This window comes from Vulpes lagopus, chromosome 13, assembly GCF_018345385.1.
Source record: "Vulpes lagopus strain Blue_001 chromosome 13, ASM1834538v1, whole genome shotgun sequence".
In the NCBI taxonomy this organism is placed as follows: Eukaryota; Metazoa; Chordata; class Mammalia; order Carnivora; family Canidae; genus Vulpes; species Vulpes lagopus.
In genome coordinates, this window is record NC_054836.1 from 52,935,854 (window position 1) to 52,960,419 (window position 24,566).

Sequence of the window (24,566 nt, forward strand, 5' to 3'; positions counted from 1 at the left end):
ATTCTTCCCCTTTCCCTGACTCAGGTTGGAAAGAAGATAAACTGAAGTGAGAGTGACTGAGATTTTTAATAATTGTAAATGACTGGAAAACTATGGGTTTGCTCAGATATTCTTAGGAGATGTGCTACCCATCAGGAAAAAAATAAGATTTTTTAAAATAATTTTACTTATTCATTCATGAGAGACACAGAGGGAAAGAGAGGTAGACACACAGGCAGAGGGAGAAGCAGGCTCCATGCAGGGAGCCTGATGCGGGACTCGATCCTGGGACTCCAGGATCACACCCCAGGCCGAAGGCAGGCGCCAAACCACTGAGCCACCCAGGGATCCTGGAAAATAAGATTTAACTTAGTTGTGGTTCGGGCAGTGACTGGTGAAAAAAGGTAAAATAATTTCATGTTATGTCCTACTGAGTTAAATATTTCAACATCCTAGTTACACAGATCTCTTCAATGCTTTAGATAGTGAGGCACAGTTCTAGTGATGGGTTACTGTATTCATTAGTATTTGATTTGTAAAACTCAGAGAAAGCTGTTAACTCATTATAATGGCATGAGTTGTGATCCAAAAGGATATTACACCAAACTACCACTGAATATAAATCTCTAACTGCTTACAGAAGAGCCTAGATAAGTAGATCCCAACCTTTTCAAATTATCAAATAAATTATTAAATACACCCTTAATTATTTTTCTATTTTGCATCTAGTCTCCTGTTCTCCAACCCATCTTGAGTTTATTTTTTACTCTCCGAAATTTTGTTATATTTATTTTTTATTTGTCTATCAAATATCTCTTCTAAATATTACTCCTAATTATTTTCCCCTTAAAAGTGATACCATTATCTACATTGTTCATAGATATATTCCTAGCTCTTTGCTTATAGTAGATATTCAATAAATATTTGCTGGTTGAATGTGACCTTTGCCCATACATTTTATGTGTAATTTCTACTAAGCAAATGACACTTCAGAGGTTCTAAGTATTTCATTTCTCATTAGCTCACCAGGATTGCTACATAGAAATGATGTCCTTCCAGGCCAGATCAGAGAACCTTAATAAATCTTTGCTTTATCGTGTTCTTAATGTAGAATTTCCCAAGTTGGAAATGACTGCTCAGTAAAAATGAGTGATAACTATTGCCAAAATAAAATGAATGTGTTAGGCCAAAACTATATAGTATATGAAAAAAAACTATATAGTATATGTATATAAATCCCGGATGTCAAGATGATGATAATGTTAATTTTCCTCAATTTTCACCTTTATCTGGTAAAATGAGCTATAATCTCATTTACTATATCTTTATAGATATTAGTTGTGATCTGAATAAGCATCAGTATCAAGTAGTACATCACCACACTATTATGTTTATCAAGGACATAACATTGGATATACTATAATTTATTAATCTTTCATTTCCAACAAGTTCTTGAAAATAGAATTCTTAACATTCACCAGAACTATATTTTGTGTACATTTCTCTTGAGTTTTAAATTTGGAAATTCTAAAATTGTAAGGAATTCCATGATAATTTGTACCTATATTCTGTATAAATCCAAAGATATTGACTTTTGACCATCAAGATGTACTAAATAGGAGAATTATCAATATCAGTCAAATCCTTCTGTTTGACCCTTAGCCTAGCTTTGTAGGGCATCCCCAATGTATACTCAACTTTAATTTTGGAAGGAAAAGGGAAACACAAATTTGAGACCTTTGGAAAACAATATAATCTCTAAGATTTATTTTAATTAGAATGTACTGGGGGTAATATCCTTTACACTAAAATAAAGTAAAACCTCTTGACACAGTTGATATGTTAAACCAGCCAAGATTCTAACCAGATTCCTACAAGATTAACTTGTAGGAATATAAACTTAAAGGATTCAAAACTTGATTGAAATGGATTATGTCATTCAGAAAGTGATGAATAAAACTCATCATGAAAAAAAGGGAAATAATCAGAATATTTTGGAGTGCTTCTTAACATTTGTCTTAACTCTCAATGGCCGCTAGATGGCACCTAGTATTTGGCAACCATAACACTCCTTTATTTCTAGAGCTTAAAATAACTATAGCACCAGGTCGGTTCTGACAGAGCAAAAATTAATCCAGCCATGGACATGCAACACTTCCTTGTCAGATATCTAAATTTAAAATGCATGTGATTTTCTAGTCATACGCGAAAATATATAATACCTTGTTATTGTTCCCAGGTGTTCTAACTTCTAAAGGAATTGTGAGATTTACATTTTCTTAAATAAGGTACTTGATTTATATCATTCTAAAGTAGGGATTGGGGCCATATTGCTCTAAATATGCTTCATTCTTTAGGCATTCATTTTATTTTTACAAGGCCAAATAGAGTTATCATTTAAGATTGATATTCTAAAATTAAGTCAATTGTGACCCTTAAAGGATTTAGAATAATAGACTCCTGTGTTAATTCATTTATTCATTAAAAAAAACATTTTTGAATAATATCTATGACAAAACCGTGTGCTATGCATAATAGCATCCGAATGTACTACTGTTTAGCTTTCTGGAACACTTAATTATGAAATAAGAAATAAAAATTAAAAACCAGGCATTTAAATGCCTATCAAATGCCTGTAGCTTACCTAAGAGAACGGCAACGTTCAAAGGACTGTAGCTTGCATCACTGAATCTAGACTAGCACGTTTTTAATTAAAATAAATTATTTTTAGGGTAAAGCAAGAACACAGGGTTTTTTGTTTGTTTTTAACTGTTAACTGTTACTACTGAGATGTTATCCTTTTTTTCACGTGGTTGTATGTTTTCTTTTTTGTTGTTGTTTGGGGGAGGTTTGTTGTTTTGTGGGTTTTTCTGGTTTTAATTTTTTTTAGTATAGTTGACACACAATGTTACATTCTTTGCAGGTATACAGCATAGTGACCCAACTTCTCTATGCATTATGCTATGTTCACCACAAGTGTAGCTACCATCTATCCTGATATACCATTATTACAATGTAGTTGATAGTATTCCTATGCTATGCCTTTTATTTCAGTGATTTATTCATTCCATAAGTGGAAGCATGGTTGCATATTTTCATACTGAGGGACAATTTAGTTGTGATATGGCCAATGGAAGAGAAATGTTCTCTTGACTTCAAAAACACCATTTTCTCTTGCTTCTTCATTTTTTATTTTATATTTTTTTACCTTTTCTTATCATTCTATTTTGCTGGCTTATTTCCTTTGCCATCTTCTTATCATTCACTACATTCTCTCCTATTATCCTGTGTTCCCACAAGGTGCTCTAATCTATTTCCATGGCTTTGGCTAAGAGATAGGGACCAATAGTATTTCTCTGTTCCTCCTATACAGCTTTCTCTTTTGAGCTCTAGAATATAAATTTGTTGATCATATCACCTGGGTATTTGATAGACAGCTCAAAATCACCATATCTAAAACTGAAATTTTCATTATCCCATAGAACCCATTGGTGCTTTTGAATGATCCACCTGTAAACCCAAGCCAAAAACCCGGAATTTCCTCAGCTTTGCCCCCACCCCCGCCTCATATATCACTAAGTTCTGTGACCCTTATCTTTTAAATATCTCCTACATATAATTCCTTCCTTTTATCCCATTCAAACTTAGTATTGCAAGTAACATTTCTTTCCTTTTTTGTCCATCTATCTGCCCCTCAGTACTCATCTTTACTCTCTATCTTGCCCCTAAACTTGCGATTGACTGAAATTTTCATAGTTGCTCTCCTTTTTATTCCTCCTGCCTTTTTACATTGAATGTTCCCTTTGCCTCTCCACTGCTTCTCCACTGCTTTGATTCTTTTCCTGGTGAACTTGTGTTCTTTTTTCAGGGTTTAGCACACCTGTGATGTTTCCCCTGTAATCACCAGATAGAACTGGCCATGATGCCAAGTCAATATGTTGATTCAATGGATATCTGAGTTTTAGTTTTGTCCTCAATAATGTGAGAAAATAATGCATTTACATTATTGCATTTTTAAGAGCAATAAAATGAATAAGTTGCTTGTGAAAGTGCCTGGTATATACTAAGTATTTAATAAACATCAGGCATTAATAATAATTGTACTAATACTAGTAGTAGTGATGCTACTTCTGTTACTATTAAATTGCCTTCTCGAGGCACCTGTTTCAGTCGTGATCGCAGGATGGAGCCCTGCATGGGGCCCCATGATCAATGTAGAATCTGCTTGAGATTCTCTCACTCCTTCTGCCCCTTCCCTTGCTCTCTCTCTCTCTCTCTCTCTCTCTCTCTCTAAAAATCAATCAATCAATCAATCTTTTTCTTTTTTAAATGTGCCTTCTGTATCCCGGGTTCTGAACCAGGTACTAGAAAAATATGAATGGATTATTTGCATGTCTGTCTGTATTCCAGATACTAAGATCTGTGAGACTGGGAACTGCATTTTACTTAATTTTGAATATCAAATGCCTGGCATAATCCCTAATACAGACTAGGATACTAAGTGAATAAGAAAAGTTTGGTGGCATGTCAAAATCAATGCACAAAAATCAGTTGCATTTCTATATACTAGCAATAAGACAGAAGAAAGTGAAATTAGGGAGTCAATCCCATTTACAATTGCACCAAAAATCATGAGATACCAAGGAATAAACATAACCAAAGAGGTAAAGGATTTGTACTCTGAAAACTGAAACATTCATGAGAGAAATTAAGAAGACACAAAGAAATGGAAAAGCATTCCATGCTCATGGGTTGGAGGAACAAATATTGTTAAAATGTCTATGCATCTCAGAGCAAGCTATACATTCAGTGCAATCCCTATCAAAATACCATCAACATTTTTCACAGAGCTGGAGAAAATAATCCTAAAATTCATATGGAACCAGAAAAGACCCCAAATTACAAAGGAAAGTTGAAAACTGAAACTAAATCTGGTAGCATCACAATTCTGGACTTCAAGCTCTATTTCAAAGCTGTAATCTTCAAGACAGTATGATACTGGCACAAAAACAGACACATAGATCGATGGAACAGAATAGAGAACCCAGAAATGGACCTTCAACTCTATGGTCAGCTAATCTATGGCAAAGCAGGAAAGAATGTCCAATGGAAAAAAGACAGTGGTGTATAGTATTATATATATAATACCATATATAGTGGTGTATTATATATATATAATATATAACAAATAACAATATAACAATATATATATAAATATATACATATATACATATATAAATATATATATATATATATATATATATATATATATAACACAAAAAATAAAGTGAATACCCTAAGGAGAGCAACTATATTTCTCTTCACCCTTCATTAAGATTCAACAAAATGACTCTAAGGCATCTGAGTGGGGTGAAAAAATCCATTAATGATTTGAGAATGAGAACTTTCCATTCACTTTTTTCATCAGATAAATTTCTAACAAGGATTCATTTTTTTGAGTTATATAATAATATATGTACCTTCTTTTAGTTCAACCTAATGACACTGTAACTTCATTTATTTATTTTTAAAGGTTTTATTTATTTATTTATTTGACAGAGAGAAAGAGAGCAAAAGCAGAGGGAGCTATGGGCAGAGGGAGAAACAGACTCCCTGCTGAGCAGAGAGCTTGACGTAGGACCCTGGGATCGTGACCTGAGTCAAAGGCAGACACTTAACCAACTGAGCCACCCAGATGTCCCTATTTATTTATTTTAATTTAACAACACTAAAGTAGGGATTTAAAAATCAATGAATTTATATGTGCTGGGTGCTCATAAAAAATATATGAGAAGTACAAATAAAATCATAATTTCACTCAAAGGGAAACATTTATTTACACTAATGATTTCAGACTTACGTCATAAAAAAGACATTATTACCATCAATAATGAAACTAGGAAAGGGAAAGGAAGGTAGGAGGAATTAATGACTAGTTTGTTTGAATGTTCTAATGTAAGAAATCAATGTTTTAGCCAGTTAATAATTGAAGTGTTAATAATTGAAATTGAGACAACCAGTATGACCTCATTATCTTAAGTAAGACAAAAAAGAATTTGAGTTGTTCTAGATTATTATGTGTAGATCAATCTAAGATAATTATTTTTCAATTAAATAAATTATTCATGAAAGTGTTATGATCATAGTTCTGAAATTTGGAATATGTAGAACAAATCTTTCAAATCACTCATAACCTGCGATGCATTATTGCCTTTATGAACTTAACTCCAGATTATTTTCTCTTGCTAATTGTGCCGGAGACTCTAAGTTGTCTCCCAAACTTACTTTCTTACAAGAAGAAACTGCTTTCCACAACCGAGGCCAAAAAATACCAACAGTTTCTTTTCCCAGACTTCCTTGCAGCAAGGCTATGTGACCCAGTCCTGCCCAATGAGGGCTGAGGAGTAGTCTGATTAAGGAAATGCAGTTATGTCTTCTGGGAAGTATTTTAATTCTTGTTAAAATAAAGATACGTGAAGATTTGAGATGAGAAATGTTCCACCGTCTTATGATCACAAGATGATGGCCAAGAGAAAGATGACAGAGCACTGACATTCTTGCGCCAACATTGAGATAAGCACACCTCTAATGAAGTACGTACTTCCTAGGCTGAGAAAAAGGAAGCACTGAGTTTATACCACTTTCATTTGGTTATTCTGTTACCCACTTGCCAAAAAACATTTATCTATGCAACTATGATCACAGTATGTATAAAATTTTGTATCTTCTTTTTGTTGCATAATATTTCATTATCATTTTTTAAGTTGATACATTCTCCTCAATACTATTACTTAATGGCCATATAATGTAACACTGTATGAATACATTATAATGAGAATTTCCACAAGACTCACAAATATTATGGTAAATGAGATCATATTAAGACTAATGCCTCCAGTTCCAGTATTTATGAACCCCCACTGCTTACATGACACTCTGTTTTGTAAAGCAGGAGCCTATGAATGGGCTTCAGGTTTCAGAAAATCCCCTGTAATTATCAGCAGTATTTAGGGTATATTTTGTGCCTGTGTGTATTCTTTCTAGGGAGGCTGTCCATAGGTTTTAGACTCCCAATCTCAAAGGGAAATAATAAGGCTAACAGTTTAAAAGTGAACTGTTCTCTTACTATCCAAGAGAATCTCCTTACAAGATAATGGACTATTTACAAAATTACAACAATATTGTGTGGAGGTTTAGAACATGTGTAAAAATGAAATGCATGGCAAAAGCACAAGACCAGGAGGAAGTACATAATTATGACGTTCATATAATATATATTAAGAGGTATAATATCACTTAAAGTTACTCTTTGAATAAAGATGTTTACTGTAAATTCTAATACAATAACCAAACAAAGCAAAAACCACCAAGAACACAAGCATAAAAAACACTCTATAATATAAAAGATAGCAGAAAAAGAAGAAAAGAGAAATGAACAATAGATGGGACACGGAAAGCAAATAGCAAGATAATAGACTTAAATCTGATCATATCAATATTCAGATAAAATGGAAATAACCTGCTCACCTCAATTCAGTAACAGAAGCTGTTAGAGTGATTAAAAAGGAAGATCCACAATATGCTGCCTATGAGAAATTTACTTTAAATATAAAGACATAAATAGATTAAAAATAAAAGCATGAGAAAAGTTATACCACGTTAACATTAGTTTAAAAAAGGTAGAATTACTCTAATATCAAACAAGGTAGATTTCAGAGTAAAAACTGGTAATGATGATTGTTATTCCATAATGACAAAATGGCAGAGCATCAAGAACACAAAACAATCCTAAACATTTATGCATTTAATACAGAGCTCCAAAATTCCTGGGGACAGGGGAAAACCAGTAGAACTGCAAGAAGACATAGACAAATCCATAATTAAGGACAGAGATTTAAATGCCATGGTTTCAATAACTGATAGAACAACTAGACAAAAAATCAGTCTGGATTTAGAAGACTTGAACAACTCCATTAACTGATTTGACCCGTTTGACATTTGTAGAACATTATATCCAACAATAGCAGAAAACACACTTTTTTTTCAAGTACACGAGACATTTACCAAAATAAACCATAATACAGATCATAAAACAAATTTTAATAAATTTAAAAGGATTTTATTCATACATAGTATATTCTCTAATTACAATAGTCAGAGACAATTGTTAGCAGAAATATTTTTTTTAAATCCCTAAAGACATAGAAACTAGTATGTTACTTCTAAATAACAAAGAAGAAAGCAAAAAGGAAATTGAGAGTATTTTGAATTAAATATAAAACACAACAGGCCAGAATTTGTGAGATTCTGCTAAAGCAGTAATTTATAGCACTAATGTTTGTTTATAGCACTAAACAACAAAGGCTAGAAAAGAAGAAAGGTCTCAAAGCAATAACTCCGCTTCCAGCTTAAGAAACTATGAAATTAAAACCAAAGGAAGCAAAAGAAAAAAAAAGATAAATAACAGAGCAGAAATCAATAGAATATAAAATAGGAAAATAGTAGAGAAAATCACTGTAAACAAACGATAGCCTTCTGACAGATCAGTAAAACTGGTAAACTTTTATCCAAATTGGTCACTGACAAAACAGAGATATCACAAATTACTGATAAGGGAATGAGAGAGATGACATTACTAAAGAATCTGTAGATATTTAAATGGTGAAAATAAATTATTATGAATATATTTATGCCAATTTATTAGACAACTTGAAGTAAACCAACCAATTCCTTAAAGGACACAACTACCAAAACTCATTCAAGAGGAAATATAAAACTAGAATAGCCTTATATCTATTAAAGAAACTTAAGTTGTAGTTAAAATACTTTACATAGAGAAAACTCCTGCTTCAGATGGTTTTAATCCATGAAGTCTAACAAATATTTGAGGAAAAAATGTTGCCAATTCTAAATAAATCCATCTAGAACATTGAAGAGAACATAACACTTCCCAAAGTATTCTACGGCTGTGGCATTTTCCAGATTCTAAAATTGAAAAAAAAAAAAAAAACTTTGTAAGAAGGGTAAAATTATAGCCACTATTCCTTGTGCAAATAGATTTAGAGTCCTCAACAAAATATTCACACATAAAATCCAGCAATATGTAAAAATGATAATGTATTCCAATGAGGTTTATCCCCGAAATGCATGGCAAATTGAAGTTGGCAGTGAACAATCTAGTGGGAAATATTAGTTTCACAATTAAGTTCATGATCAGGAATCACAAATCAGAAATATGTGAAGCATCAGTGCCATGAAGGATGGGGCAATAAAGCCAACAACCTGAATTTACACCTGAAGAAACAGAATTAATAGAATAACTAAAACAGAATTTTTAAATAAGTAAAATTACTATTCTCAGATTATTATAATATAAAAAAGGAGCACATAAAGAGAAACTACTTGATATTTTAAAAAACAGATTAGAAGCAAAAACTTTTGTATGTATATTTTATGTAAAGTATTTTATATTTTAAGCAAATATTGCCGGAAAATAACAAATATTTTCCTGAACTCAAAAGCAGCTGTACTTATTCGATTTTCTCTCTTTTATTACTTCACTGTTTTTTCTTTTTAAGACAACTTCAGCTTTGCAGATTAGGAAACGAAGAGGGGAAATTATGAGGATAGTAGAAGAAATAATAGAAATGAAGAACAAATCCAGCTATCTTAGCTTTAGTGAGAAAATTAAAACCAAGAGTAAATAATTTGTCCAAGGTCACATAGTCTCTCACCGGGAGCAAGTGTTGGGATTAAAAAAAGAGGGAGAGAGAAGAAAGAAAAGAAATGTAGTAGAGAACACCAATTGATCTCCTTCTCCTTTCTAAACCATCCCAGACCAAGTTTCTGAAACTGTATGGGAACCATTTCTGTGATTCTTAACTTAGCTGAGTTTTACCTGAGGGAGAGGTTGTGATTTCCAGTTTAAAAAAAAAAAAAAAAAAGATATTCTGGGCAGCCCGGGTGGCTCAGTGGTTTAGCGCCACCTTCAGCCCAGGGTGTGACCCTGGAGACCCAGGATCAAGTCCCACATCAGGCTCCCTGCATGGAGCCTGCTTCTCCCTCTGCCTGTGCCTCTGCCTTTATCTCTCTCTCTCTCTCTCTTTCTCTCTCTCTCTCTCTGTGCCTCTTATGAATAAATAAAAAAATCTTTTAAAAAATAAAAATAAAATAAAAAAGATACTCTGATCTTTTCCAGGTGACAGTTAAAGTGGTTCATTGGTTCCCAGCTTTAAGTGCCATTTCTTTACATTCAGCGATAAGTTCCCTATCACAGCTCAGAATTTTTCCCAGTTCTGCCACACATATTCTTACGGCCTACACCTTTCCAAGATGCATAATGTCATACACAGAAAATCTGAGGCAGTTAAAACATCATCAATGTTAAGCCTATCCATTAAGGATCCCTTTAATTCTTACTTTGCTTTTTCTCTTTGACAGATGATGATAAGAAATGATGTATTCAACACCATATTCATAATGAAGGCCTATGGCTTGCAATCAGACACCAGAGAAAAATCAGTTTATATTTGACAGCTTGGTGCCACTCCAGGGTCACAAATGATTATGAGGGTCAGAAGAAAGAGGCCAAAGCTATTTTCTAACTTAAGTCCAATTCTTTGTCTTTGTAAGATACAAGTGTCATTCTTTTCATATTTGCACTTCATAACTTGTATGTAACACATCTGCATGAAAAACCAAACAAAGATACCCCGTTTCCATTTTGTCTCATGTTTTATGGAGTTCTAAAATACTTCTGATACCATTTCTGACAAATCATAAACATTATTTTTCACTATAGCTCCAAATATATTTAGGAATTTGGGTTTTATTAAGCCTGGTCCATCATTTTTACAAGCCATTAGGTAAAATCTCCAACTTCCTGCCCGTCTAAGCCTGGGAGGTAACAATGAGCAATGGCAGGAGTAATTATTGGTCCTGAGCTTCTTCACGAAACCTCGTAGTTCATATCAGTCTTTTGAGACAGCAAATCTGGTTCTTCCATTTGTATCCATGTGATCTTGACCAAAACTTTAATTCGTTAAGCCAGGGTTCCGTAATTTGTGGAGTGGGCATATTGATAATAGTACCTACTTTGGAGTCGCTCTATAAGGATTAAGAAAATAATAATGTATATGTAACATTTAGCAAGGTTCCTGGCTCACAGAAGGGACTTTATAAGTTTAGATGCTACATTATCACCATCATCATCACTGTAACTGCCCTACCCCCAAGGTGATCCTTCCAATAACAGGATTATGGAGTGTTTAGATATCTTCATCTAGGCAGCCATTAAAAGCATTCTGCAAAAAGGTGTGCTCCTCTCTGTCTGCTTGACAGCCTCATGGGCTCAGCTATTATTGCATGACAGTTGCTGACGACACTGGGCCTCATGACTTTGCCAACTGCCACAGTTGGAGCCTGCCAACGGCACTCAGGTTACCATCGAGCTGCTGCCAACACCACTCACATTTATTTTGGCAGATCTCCTCCACGTCTCCACCAGTGTTCTCACTAAACGGCTTTCAGAAAAGTCTAGCTCTCCTGGTTTTTAAACAATGTTATAGTCCTATTAGAGTCTCCCTTTCTCTACTTCCCATAACAATGAGAAATGGGAAAACATCTCTTTTAAGCACATTGCTCAGAATCTAGCAAAGGAGATGGACGTATTAACAACTGGCTATAAAACAGTGTGATAAGTTTCCTTTGCTATAATCTTGCCTGCTCTTCTTTTCCCTCTTGTGTGATGTTTATGTTTCTGTCTTAGAGGAATAGCAGTTCCTCTGTCACAATCGTAGGCCAGATCATGGGCCTAACTGTCTAATTGGCCTTCCTATCTCTAGATTCTCCTCCTTTTCATTCAACATGTTAGATTAACCTTTCCAACGGACTACTTTAATCAAGAGTTCTTCTACCAGTTGCTAAGAAAAGAGGACTTTAAGAAACCAGGAAATTGGACTCCAAAGTTTTTTCAAAGTAGTAGATATGATTAAAAACCCCCTGGCATTTGAGAAAGTGCATTTCTTACCATCCCACCCTTACCTTTTTTTTTTTTTTTTTTTTGAAATTTATAAAAGCGTTAAGAAGATGGATTTCTCCATCTGCTGAATGGCGCTCCACAACTATCCTCCAGACCAGCTGGCTCATCAGGATGGACTGCTCACTGACCAATTAAAATGTAGGCTAGTGGGCAAACTCCTCAAGTCTCTGACAGTTGAAATTTGAAAGTTTCTCTCTTTAGAAAGCCCCTTCCTCCAAACACAGAGCCCAAGACCTTCCTATTTCCAATTATGCTGCTTATCAAACTATTGTCTCTTGGCTCTAAACCCACTATTCTATGCTGGGCTTTGTGATGCAAGTGCTCAGACCCCACAAAGAACATTTCTACATTTCCCCACCATGGTGAAGGCTCCTGGGCTCTGCCTTTAGGGGACACGGAGGGGATTCTGCTAGGTTATTTCAGGAAGAAGAGCCTTGCTGTCTTCTGTTTTGCTTCTTATTCCTCTGACTGTCAGCCTAGCAGTTATCTTTCCGAACAGCAGGGATTCCTTCCTGTAGAAGCGGCTGAATCTGCTTTGTACATGTTCACATACTTGCAAAACCAGATTCATCATGGCCCCTCTCCTCCACCATGAAAAACAATAGCAGCAGTATGATACCTCTTTTTCAGACTTTGGATTTCAGGATCATGGGGACGCTCTTTTGTAGTCTGAGTCTCAGCTCTGTGGAACCCTTCTTCTAAATTTTAATGATTGAAACCACTTCCCTTCTTCTCCTTTAGCAACTCATCCTGCAGTTGCTAACTCAATGACCCCCTAGAGTTCTCTATTAGCTTATAGATTATCTAGCTAATGAGTTTCTACTGAGTTAGCAATTCTTTATATTAAATTTCTCTGTTCAGATAACTGGTACAGTTTCTGTTGCCTGACTGGAGTCTGACTGGTATACCATAATTACTCTATGAGTCAGATGATCCTTTTTGCCTCCTCCCAATTTCTCCAGAAAAATGTAGAGGTGAGTATATTTAAAGTAGAAGCAGAAATGGCCAGGGGCATAGCATATTCAGGAGTGCCTCCACCATACACCCACCCAAGGACAACTTTTTGTTAGGTGGCGGTGAGACTTAGGGAGACTACATGTATTTATTATTGTCCCTCTGCCTATAAATCTCACCAGTGAACCTGCTTTACACCTGTACCATGTTTCATTTGTGGAGTCCTTTCCATCTCTGGCCTAACAGAAGTAGGTACGGTATAGGAATCATAGAAGATATCCAGAAAATGTTTAAAGAATGAGTAAATTAAAATCCATTAGTTGTTTTAAGGAGAAAAATTAAGATGTTAAATTGCTCAGAGGTGTTTCAGACAAACAGTGCAAGTTTCTGTTGCTATACCAGCTCCTTCTGAGAATCTTGATAAGATCAGCCCCAAAGGAAGGGACACCTTCCAATAGGCTCTGCACATGTAAGTCAATGTGTTATCAAATTGTTTTTTCCTCAGCCTCAAATATACCCTTTGACACTCAAGAACACTCTGCTTTTCTGCCTTTCTCTGCTCTTTTCCTCTTCTTTTTTTCTGCATCAGGGTTGGTATCAGCACCAGGAGTCCTGCTCCTATCTCTGCAGGGTACTTCCTCCAAGCTCCTGAGCTACCAATCCAGCCAGGCAATATCTCCTCAGCACTAGTATTTTGGCTCCCTGCTCTGCAAGTCCCTTCCTCCAAGTTTTTAGATCAGTAAACCTAGTCTCATTTCATTTTGTTTGAAAACCACATTTCTTCTTTGCCAGCTGGTTCCCTGTTAGGTTCTTTCAGCAGAGGCTACTTCAGAGAAACTAGAAACCAGAATGACAAGAGAAGACATTTCCTTATTCCTGTTTGCTTATTCCTAGGAGTCCACATCTCCACAACAAGAGTTCTTCACCCTGCTAGTGGCTGTTGGTTCTCATCTCTCTCACATTCCCTGAAATAGACTCATGTAATCCCGCTGAAATACTAGCATCAGTTGGCAGGCACCCTTCCTTAGAAGTCGGAATTCCAATTCCTTGGGCAACCTCTTACGATCTTAAGATACCAGCACCAGCTAGATGACCCTCCCTCTTTAGAGGTCTGAATTTTAGCTCTGTAGGATCTTTCTTCCATGTTGCTGAGGAACCATCACCAGTTAAGTAATCCACCCTGCTCAAAAGTCCTGCTTCTACCTCTGCAGGGTACTTCCTCCAAGCTCCTGAGCTACCAATCCAGCCAGGCAATATCTCCTCAGCATTTTGAGTCCCAGCTCTTTGGGGTCCCTTCCCTAAGTTTTATGATTCTAATAACTCAACCTCTGTATGTCTGATAACTCAACCATATCTCCCTTCGGTATTTTCCATCCTCCAATCCTGATTAGCCAACATTCTACATTAATATTTCTTTGTTAAATGAACTATGCTAAATAGTTTGTTTTTCCATATGGATACTGACGGATATAGTCACAAATAATGCCACCATTATTGTGACAGCTAACTGGCCAGAGGATGAATAGTGGTCCCAAGAACTCAGGCCACCAAGCCAGATTGCCTGTCTCCATATCCGAAGTATAACCCTTGCTAGCTGTGTCAAATTGAGCACGTTACTTAAGCTCTCTGTCCTTTTCTGAATTTATTTTAATAGGATAATAATAGCACCTTCATGAAGTTGTGACAATTAAATGAACTGATACATGTAAAATACTTAGAATAATGATTATCAATAAGTATTAGATATTATGTTACAGAGAAGGAAAAACAATTTTCCTTCTATCCTAGGTTCTTGGCTGAGATGCCCCTGTAATAAAGGATGGAATAACAGGAAAAAAATAGTAAAAATTTAATAACCGTATACCTCCTGTGTATCTCCCAAATGGTCCGACCTACCACCTTAAGCTAACGACAAAAGATCCTGGGGATGAGAGAGGAAAGCCAGTTATGGGAAATTACCAGAATAGGCACAGTAAACAAGGGTAACGTTATGTAGATTTAAATTCTTGCCTTCTCACTGAGAAGAGTTTCTAGAGATTTGGTCATGCTTCTCTTCTTAATCCAGAGAGAGAGACATCTTTACAGATGGATATTTCCCTTATCAATGTAAATGTCTTACAAAAGAGTAGCTTCTGATGGTTTTCTAAGCTTCTCTAGGGACTGCTGTTTTTAAAAAATAACCAGCTCAAAATAATCCTTATGCCAAGGAGACATATTTCTGCTCCTCCTTCATATATTATTCAAATATTTCTTTGTAAAAAAATGAGTTTTAATAAAGATCACTTAATGAGTACCAGTGTATATGAAAGAAGGAGAATGAGCAAACAGGAGAAACAAAGTTGGCAAATACTGTAGTGAGTGCTGGGTGTACAGATTGCTCTCAGACCACTAGACCCATAGCATCCTGAATGAAAAGGAAATCTGCTACCCACCCTCATGTCTCTGCGTTTTCCCGTCGTATCTGCAAAGGACTTATAACCAATTATACTGCACATGCTAACTGCTAGAATAGAAAAATGCAGAGACTTATAGCGTCACAGAAGAAAGGCCAGAGAATATTCCCTGGAGTGATGGTGTAGACAGGGAAACTCAATAAAGAAAGGGGGAAGAGCAAAAATGCAAAGTGAGAGCTCAAGAGAGCACAGTATTTTAGATAAGTGAAAACAGTTATCCTGCACCACAGGATATGTGTGGGATGTGAGAGAAAATAAAGCTGGAGATGTAGACAGATGCCAGACTACCCAGAGTCATGGTTACAAAGCTAAGGAGATTGAAAACTGTGGGGAGTCCTCAATTTAGTCCCTTTCCCATTATCATGGTAAGACTGAGACAGTGTTTACATGGTTACTACACTGTTTCCTTTTCCTCTTGTACACACAGGAAACTACATTTCCCAGCTTTCCCCTTTCCAAGTAGATGTGACTGGAGGGGTTCAGGCCAGTGGAATATAGGCAGAAGTAGTAAACACTACAGGTGACCCTTGAACAGCTATGGGTTTGAAATCTGAGGTTCTACTTACACGTGGATTTTTTTCAATAACGATATGTACAGTACTGTAATCTATTTTCCTTATGATTTATTAAATAGCCTTTTCTTTAGCTTACTTTATTATAAGGATATAGTATATGATATATATAATGTACAAAATGCGTGTTAGTCAAGGATTTATTATTACTTACAAGGATTCTGGTCAACTATTAGTAGTTAAGTTTTGGGGGAGTCAAAAGTTATATGTGGATTTTTGGCTGCATGGGGATCAGTGCCCCTGACCCCTCCATTGCTCAAAAGTCAATTATAGATAAAAACGCAGTGGTTACTGCTGGGCGGGGGCAGGAAAATCTCTTCACTCCCTGTTCCAGGAAAAATTCAACTGCAGCTGAGTGTGAGGAAGGTAGAAAATCTGAATCCTCTCCAGCCACCCTCCACTGATCCTAGGAAAAACCACCTTTTGCTGGTCGGGAAGCAGGAAATAAATTTATGCCCGTGATCCTGCACCAATACAAAGAAGAAATCTAAGGCTGCTGGGAAGTTTATGCTGTTCAATGCCCTCCTGATGGAATACAGGTAGGCTGTCACAGGTAAGAAGGAAACCTGCCTGGTATCTAGAACCTATGCTATGTGGAGGATGCTATCGCCTGAATGCTTGTGTCTCCTCAAAATTCCTATGCTGAAATCCTCATCCCCAGGGTGAGAGAATTTGGAGGTGGGGCCTATGGGAAATGGTTAGATCATGACAGTAGCGCCGTCATGAATGGAACTAGCACCCACATAGATGAGACCCCAGAGGGCTCCTCGCCTACACCCCTAGATGAGGACACAGTGGAAAGACAGCCATCTGTGAATCAGGGAGCAATTCCTGACCAGACACTGAATCTGCCAGCACCTTGGTCTTGGGCTTCCTAGCCCCTGAACTGAGAGATAAACATTTGTTTTTTTGTAAGTCACCTGCCCTATAGCATTCTGTTATAGCTGACTAAGAAGAGCGGAGTTGCCTGACACGGGATGAGGAACTAGAACACTAAAGTAGCTCCACCCTTGAGGCTTCTCGGGACAGTCCTGTGTAACACAGTGGAGGACAAGTAGAAACCACCCCTTCCTCCCTGGCAACAACAGTCTCTATCTTTGGAGGGCAAGAGCAAGGAGACACACAGGTGGCACAGGTGTGCAGGAAAATCCGACTATAGAGCAGGAACACAGATAAACTTTTGGGCAGCCACAGCCCCTACACTAAGCACAGGACGTAGATGTCTACCATTGGAATAATCTGAAGCCTGTGCAACAAAATCCACATTGAATCAAGGCCACGTTAACCGCCTGATGAAAGGACAGAATGAACGGTTTCTGAACATAAAGGTTCTTAGGTTGGTTTCTACTATGTTCTTTTATACATAACTAGTCTGGGATTCAATTTTAAGAAGTGATGCCCTCCAAAGCAGGAAAATATAAAACATTTCCAAGACATTAAGAAGTCAATAGACTCAGATGTGAGAACTCGCAGAGAAAAACTTTGAAGTGACTAAATTGTGATTACAGTGGGCCTGCCCAGCTAATCCAAGACAATCTCCCCATTTGAAAATCCTTGATTTAATCAAAGTCCCTTTTGCCAAATAAAGTAACGTATTTACGGGTTCCAGCGATTAGGATGGAACCTCTTGGGGCAGGGGAGGGAGGCATTATTCTGACTAATACACCTAGTTTTCAAAATGTCAAGCAAATTATTTCTTTAATAATTTCGAATTACGATTTCCCATCTTTCTTCTTGTTTGCAGCTCACTCTCCTTTATTCTCTCTTTCCTTCCCTCCCTCTCTTCCTCTAAAATCGCTCTCTTTTTCTTCCTCTCCTCTCTCTACTTCCTCTGCCCCTAGGCATCTGGTTTCTTTTTATGTGTAAGCTTCCCTACCCTCTCCTTCATGTCTTATTTTTAACTACATGAATTCTTTTCAATCACTGATCTCCTCACCTCTCTCTCACTCACATAAAATCCTTGACTGACTTCCTATTGCCTTCAAGATGAAGTTCCTTAGCAAAGTTCTTTTATCACCGACCCTTTCCCACCACGTTAGCCTCCTTTACTGGCCCTAATCACTCCTGTCCACGTGCACTTAATGTTGCAGCTAGTGGGATTCCTGAACGCACCACACTGCTTTGCATGTGGGTGTCTGCAATTTCTGTTTTTCTATTCGAGATTCACATCTCCTGGGCTATTCTTCAAAAGCCAGGGCTGACGTGACCTTTGACCAGGAGGCCCCTGGACTTCCTTACAGAGATAACCCTCTTTTCTGTGGTTATACCTCGTTTTATCATTTATGTATCTTCTTATCATATGTATAATCCCAAGTATTAATTTACTTATGTACATTTTTCTTTTTTACCCTTTGAGCAACTAGAGATCAGGAACCATATTTGTTACCAGTGTGTGGCCAGAACCCAGCACAGGGCCTAACACTTCACAGCTGCTCAACAAATATCTGCATCTATCATTAACATTTTCTCAAGATCCATTTTTTTCACCATCTCTCAGTATTTGAAATTTAGCCCTTAGCAAGTATCTCAGTGTGAATCTCTGTCTTTAGTTTTAGAGACTAAGATAATTCCATATAATTAAGACTTTCTTAAAAAAAATATTTCCCTTGATGGTAAAATGAATTTTCTTTACTCAGGAAAAATGTCCTATGATCTGAAAGCTGGAATTCTTGTAATAAGGGGACTGGATTGTTTTATATATCCTGGATTTCAGTCTACTTCTCTTGGTTAGGTAAACTGGCAAACAGATCAGAAGTTTGTAGACCAAATGATACACACTTTTTGCGGGAAGTTATAACCAGTATTTATTTGTCTGTTCTTTACAATGTAATTTTCTCTGCTGTTTCCTGCTTAAGGTATTTCTGGAAATTGGGAGACACTTCTCATGAAATCAGAAAGCCATCCCAGTATCATCAGATGGGAAAATATAGATGGAGCCTATGAAAGCATTCCAGTATTTTATGGCAAGTGAAATGTGGATAAAATGAACACCAAGAACAGCATTGAATAGACAATGAGTTCAGGACATGTAACAGAGGTAAACAGAGAATGTGTTGCAAAGTGGAAAGGAAAAGTCCTATTCTGGTAAAAGATAAAGGTTTATAAAGTAAGCATTATAGCCCCTTAAAGCACACAAACAAAAAAGAAAAGAATCGATAGAACTTTCTCAATATTTTCTTATACTGCTTCTTTCTTCCTGATTCATGTCCCAATCACAGGTACATAGTAAAAAAGAAAAAAAAAAAAAAACCACCTTTATTTTCCTTCCACTGCCCATTCAGACCCACTCTGTATGGTTATTTGCTCTGCTACTCAGATGAAATTGAGAGGAAATCCTGTGACTTTTTGGTCACATCTTAGGTAATAAAAAGTCCTCTGATCACCTCTTGTCACAAAAGGAAAGTCTCGTTTCAGCAATTAAAATGTCCAGTCTGTGTAAGATCAGACTTCATCTAAGTTAGAGCTTCTCCTCCGCCCCAGCTGGCCTGCTTTGGGTTGTTACCTGAAGGGAGGAAAGGGCCTTGTGGGTTCCTTGTCTATTTCCTGTGTTTCTTTGCAAGTCCTACATAGGTGGTCTAACTTTAGAATGTGGAATAGTTGGCAAATATTGTCTTGGGGCTTTAGCCAAAACAGAGTCAGAAATAGTTCAATTTTAACATCCTGTTGTATATCCTTGGTAGCACAACTAAAACACATGATTTTCATACAACTTTCAACTCCATATACTGCAAGCTGAGATGGAGAATCCAGGGGCAGGCACTAGAATAATACAGTAGGCACGTTTATGTGCTTTCCAGGAAATACCTGACCACACATGTCACAATCAACTGTACTGTTTGCTAAACTTGACTGCCAGCTTGCCCTGAATCACTGAAAGAAGACAGACCTCCGTAGGTTATGAGGTCTTAGTCTAGAGAGGCATTTTTATTTATGGTGTTTCTTAATATGTGTGTGTTTTACTAATTAAAGTGCACAAACTTCATATTCTATACCATAATGACTCTGCTTATTTTAGCATAAAAACTATTAGTTTCTTCTAACATTTTCTTAAAATTGTTTCACTAGGGATATATACCACATTTAACCCCTTATTCCAGTTAAATTCTAGCACAACGTCATATTCCCTAGTTTGATAATCATGAAATCTGTAAAATTAATGGTACTCGGGAAGTCGCGGTGGCTCAGTGGTTGAGTGTCTGCCTTCGGCTCAGGTTGTGATCCAGGGGTCCTGGGATTGAGTCCTGCATCAGGCTCCCCCGCAGGGAGCCTGCTTCTCCCTCTGCCTATGTCTCTGCCTCCCTCTCTGTGTCTCTCATGAATAAATAAATAAAATCTTTAAAAAAAATTAATGGGACTCATGTAATGCTAAAGGATGCTTTCAGACTTAGGTTGTCTTGTGCTTCCCCTTATTAATATTATTATTAATGACCATTCAAGCCGTCTTCAGCAGAAGACTGTAAATTCCAAGTCAGAGATGAGCAAATATTTGTTGACAGTAAACATATTACCCAAATAAATACCTGGACCCTTTTACAGACATTGTTGTTTTTTTTTTTTTTCCTTAACTTCTTCTCTTAACATATCGCATTACAGTCTTTGATTAGCATCCAGTTTCCAGAAGCACTCAACTTAAAATAGAAATAAGAATACCTTTGGAAAGGGAAAGGAACCTTAGAAATATAACTCTTTTACTGGTTCAAAAGAAAATTGGTCCCACAAGAGAACCAAGCTAAAAGTAGTACTGAGTTGAGAGACAAATACATTTCATCCCAGTTGTCCTGCTAGTCCTGTTGTGGATTCATTTACCTGTCAGTTATCTATAGTTTTTCTACCTATAACTCCAACTATCATGGGAATGGGGGATTCCCTGCACAACTCTATAAGCTCAAAGCCGATACTCTGGTGAGACAGATATTCAAAGATAAGTAGAAATTATTCAGCTCTATTTCAGTTCAAAAAAAGCTAATTCCTATCATAGAAAGATAAACATCCCTGAAGAATTATTGGTGGCTAACACACTAGGAAGTGAATGGCTAGATGACCTGGCTGCAAAAGCAGAGCTAGAGTCTAGCTGGTTCTATGTTTAAAAAACAATAAGCCTCAAAATCCATGAGATAAGGCCAGGGACTAGTGATATTAGTAATTTACCATAGTGAAAAGTGAATTCAAAGTCTAAAACAATATTTTCAGTTTGAATCTCAAAACTTTCTGTACCAGGATCACAGGTGAGGATGGGGTTGACCAGCTTGTTAAAATGCAGATTTCTAGGCCTTACACTAGACCTACAGAATAAAAATTTGAGAGCTGAAATCTACCCCCCAGGAGATCCTTATTGATGTTGAAGCTTGAGAACCATTAGATTAGGGTCTAATAGATGAATAACATAAAGAAGGGGAAATTATGAATCTGATAGTAAAGGAAACCATTAGTAAGAGTATGAAAGATAAATAAATAGTTCACAATTCTGAAATCTGAAAACCAAAAGCCTTTGCTTTATTTTTCTTTTGTTTTGTAATATATTTAGATTCCTGGCATGATCTAGACACATTTTTGGCATAAATTGACCTATAATTGTGAGGTCATGTAGCCTCTATTTATCCTACTTTGCATGCGTGTAGAGAGAAAGAGAGAACACACTGGCTTGCCAGCTGAAGAGCCAGGGAGGGACACAGGGAGAAGGAGAAAGAAAATGTTAAGCAGGCTCCGCACTCGATCTCACAACCCTGGGATCATGACCTAAGCTGAAATCGAGAGTTGGACACTTACCCCAACTAAGCTACCCAGGCACTGCAGGATGCATCATATTCTGAATTCAGAAACACATTTGGCCCAAAGAGTTTCAGATAAGGGAATGGATACCTCCAGTTATTCAAACACTTTTCAATTACAAGAAAATAATGCCACCAATATGATCCTGAACGTACAGCATTTTTTTTAAAGATTTTATTTATTTATTCATGAGAGACAGAGAGGGACAGAGACATAGGCAGAGGAAGAAGCAGGCTCCATGCAGGGAGCCCAATAAGGGACTCGATCCTGGGACTCCAGGATCATGCCCAGAGCCGAAGCCAGACGCTCAACCACTGGCCCACTCAGGCATCCCGAACTTACAGCAAGTATTTAGGGAACATTTGTGAAGCATCAAGGGGAGAAGGAGACATGAGGAGAGCCTTTGGGCTGCGGAGTAGTTCTGATACTTCTGAGCAGAGAATAGGAAGAAGGAGGAGGAAGAGGGGTGTGCTCCAGACTGCAGAGGATCTCGGAGAAGTCTCAGTAAAGGCAATGGTGGAGTCCCTGAACAAAATTTCCCACTAGAGGAGTCTTGTATTGGGCAGAAATGTCCTGGTTGTGGTGCCCCTGCCATGCTTATTCATTGACTGGGAGTAGCCTGGGCACTAGCCTGGCCCCAACAAGAATGTCTAGTCAAATCTGAAGGTTCAACAGCTAGTATCACAGCAGGTGTTCTTGAAGAAAATCTGAGTGGTCTACCTCAGTGGCCTCCGTAATTCCTGACTTACTACTTGGAGCAAAGCAGCCCAGCAGCTGGGGGCTTTACTTAGGATTGGAATATTGCAGCAAAATATACTTTGCTGTCCAATAAACTTCTGTTTTATTGGGTCTTTTTATCCCAGCGTCTAACCATACTCCAACCAATACAATTCACATTTCTAACTGTCTTTCCCCATATATATTTGCCAGACTATTTGTCTTCATTTAGGATTTAGAAAATATGATCACTATAGGTAATTTTTTTTTCCTTTTTTGGCCTATCGTAGTCAGCCATGAGGAAAAAAGCTATCAGAGGAACCGTTGGGCTCTTGGTCATTTGGAGAAACCTCAAGACATTTGGCTCTCTGATCTAATTCACATGCTGCCCGGTCCATTGCTATCGAGGGAAGAGAGAGGTCAATACCTACTCGGTTAATAAGGACCACAGCCAAATGGCCCCATCCTTCATCCCGCTTGGACACTGTGGTCTCTGCCTGTGTATCTCCTGACAAGAGCCTGAACTGAAAGAATCTACTTTTGGTTGTTACAAACCAAGATTAGTAAACAAAAGTAGACTTTATAAAGTTTGTTACTAACCAATATAGATATTGGTTACATAGCCTCAGAACACAGGTTGGTCTTTTTCTTCATAGCCAGATAATGTGGAATTTTCCAGATAAGTCTGATGAGGTACTGATAAAGGCCATTGCTTGACAAGAATAAGAGAGGGATAAATTGGGTGCTGTGCTGACCTCTGTTGATAAGATACATAGAAAATCTGATATGTTTTAATCGGATCCTTTCACAAAATAAACATTTTCAGGGCCAACTTTTAATTTTATTTTTTTAATAAACTATCTCATTAGTGACGTTTAGGTTCAGCCCTATTTTCTTGTTTCTTTGCTGTTTCAAAACAGTGGTTGTGTCTCGAAAATCAAATATTAAAAAAATTACTTAAGAACCGAAGTGTCTGTTCTCATCCTAGTTTTCATGGGGACTCTGTGGGTTTTAGGCGTAAGAAAAGATGGGGAAAAATGTTCACTAGTCGGTGCCCTTGCCTCAGAGTTCAATTCTAGTTGTTCTCGGAGATTTTTAGCATCGCACTCATTACTTATTTATATCTTCCCCCTTTTTTTCCACTTTGCAGATAATTGCTACTTAATTGATACTGCCTCTATGCAAACCTAGTCACAAGACGCACTGCTAAATAGAGGAATCAATCTGCGTGTATGTTGTAGATTTCCTTAAAAGGTTGGCTGGAATAAGCAAAGTCATTAGCAGTTTATTTGCAACAGTGCACTTATGAAAAGCTCTGTGGAGAACACATCAACAGTCAGTATGTAACTGAGCAATTAACACAGGACTCCTGTACTTTGGGGTGTTAGCATGGGAGTAAACAGAAGCAGATGTGAAGTGTTTGTACTGTTAGCATGCACGGTCTGTTCTGACATATGCAAATACCACTCATGCTTACAGAACCTGCAACCCCTATTGTACCGTGACCTTACTGATGAAGCCCTATGACAGAAGTACTTCATTTGCACTGGGTGCTATTAATTATTAACAGGCCAATACCACCTTTCCTTGTTATTAGAGCTTTGCAGAAAGCCAGGTAATAAAGCATCACAAACAAGTTGATAACACTCTGGTTCCCAGCTTGCCTTGACTACTGCTCTCTTGCCAGAAGAGAAAAATAGAGAAAATAAAGAACAATTAAGGCCAGAGAGCGCAGAAAGGGTCTCAAAAGACTGACAGATGGGATCACCTCTGCAATTCAGGCATGAGTTTGAATAGTTTTCTCTATGGGACTCAGGTAAACCCTGATGATGATCCAGTGGCTTCTTGTGAAGGCAGGAGAATTCTGGTCTTGGGACAGGTTTGTACATAAGAACTTAATTTGCCATTTTCCCCTTCCTTGACAGGGAGCTGGAAAATTGTTGCTGACTAGAACAATTAAAATTAGAGGGAAATGGCATGACTTTCTGTCCTTGCATCTTTAAAGGACATGTCAGAGGCCTCACCTTTCATATCACTTGCATTCTAGAAAAGAAAGCAACTTCTGTGGTGTAAAATGTAATT

The 24,566-nt window shown here is 37.2% G+C and overlaps 2 long non-coding RNA genes across 3 annotated transcripts in view; one reads left to right on the forward strand and one right to left on the reverse strand.

Annotated features, from left to right (window-relative positions):
* Positions 1-19,210, forward strand: part of LOC121474716 — a 62,817-nt gene extending 43,607 nt beyond the window's left edge. The window contains exons 3-4 of the long non-coding RNA XR_005983491.1: positions 16,333-16,537; positions 18,854-19,210. This is a non-coding gene — a long non-coding RNA (uncharacterized LOC121474716). The remainder of the gene's footprint in view (positions 1-16,332; positions 16,538-18,853) is intronic.
* Positions 1-24,566, reverse strand: part of LOC121474715 — an 86,007-nt gene that overhangs the window by 11,665 nt on the left and 49,776 nt on the right. The gene's annotated exons all lie outside the window — the stretch shown is intronic.